Raw genomic sequence first — 1,102 nt, forward strand, 5'->3', positions numbered from 1 at the left:
AATATTTCCTGAGGTTAGTCCACACTAAAAAAATAAAAATGCTAATGCCTTGTGTTCTTTCTATTCTTGTTTCAAAATTGTCTCTGATTATAATATTATTTTTATCATTGGCTAATATAGATTTTACTTTGAACTTTTAAATGACAAGATATTTTATTCCCATATAATACTTTTAAATTAATATCCAGTGAATTCTATCATGGTCAGAAAATATGAATTTTTGATTTTGAGAAATGTATTGAAATATTCCTTTCAGTCTAAGTATATGAGTTTATTTTTTTCTGTCTCTTTTTGATATTACACGGGCACCTAAGTAAGTTATATTCTTCTCTTGTGGATATAAAGCTTTAAAACTTATCGTATATCTATTGATTTAGCCTTGTATTATCACGCTATTTCTTCTTGTCATCTTTTTTTCAACTACTTACTCTAACAAAGGTTGAGAGATGCATCAGTTACCCCAAAATTGTTTTCTTCAAATTTGCCTTATATTTTTGACAGTCTAGTAGGAATGAGAAAGTACAAGAGCCAGAAATGTGAAAGTTTGTAGCTAGAATATGAAACTATTTGTAGCCAGACCTAGGACCTGCAACACGTATAAGGATGTTTCTTGTTGTGAATACTACGTGAAAAGCTAACTCAAACTGACTTAAACAATATTGAGGCTGTATGAGCTCACATAATTAAGAAGTTTAGAGAAAAGGTAGCTTTCAATTGTGTTTTAATGAGGCCTCCTCATTCTCTTAGTCCCGCTGTTCTTCATGTATCAGTTTCAACTTCAAGTGGCGTTCTTCACAGTAGCAATATGAATGAGCCAGCTCCAGGTGTGACAGCTGCACTTGCTGCTAACCAGAGGAGAAGAGGGTCTGTATCCCAAATTATTTACAAAAGTTCGTGAATTTCACATGATAGCAGAGGTCAAATGGTCACATCTTTATAGTCACTAGCCCAGGGGTTGGTATGCACTCACTGGCTTCATCTATTTTACATGCTCCACTTATAAGAATGAAGTATTGTTTCCCAGAATGTCATGGCCCCTCAATGGAAATGAAAGACAACGGGTGTATTAGTCAGTGTTCTTCAGAAAAAAGAACCAAATGGC

This window comes from Symphalangus syndactylus, chromosome 2 (assembly GCF_028878055.3).
Source record: "Symphalangus syndactylus isolate Jambi chromosome 2, NHGRI_mSymSyn1-v2.1_pri, whole genome shotgun sequence".
Taxonomy (NCBI): domain Eukaryota; kingdom Metazoa; phylum Chordata; class Mammalia; order Primates; family Hylobatidae; genus Symphalangus; species Symphalangus syndactylus.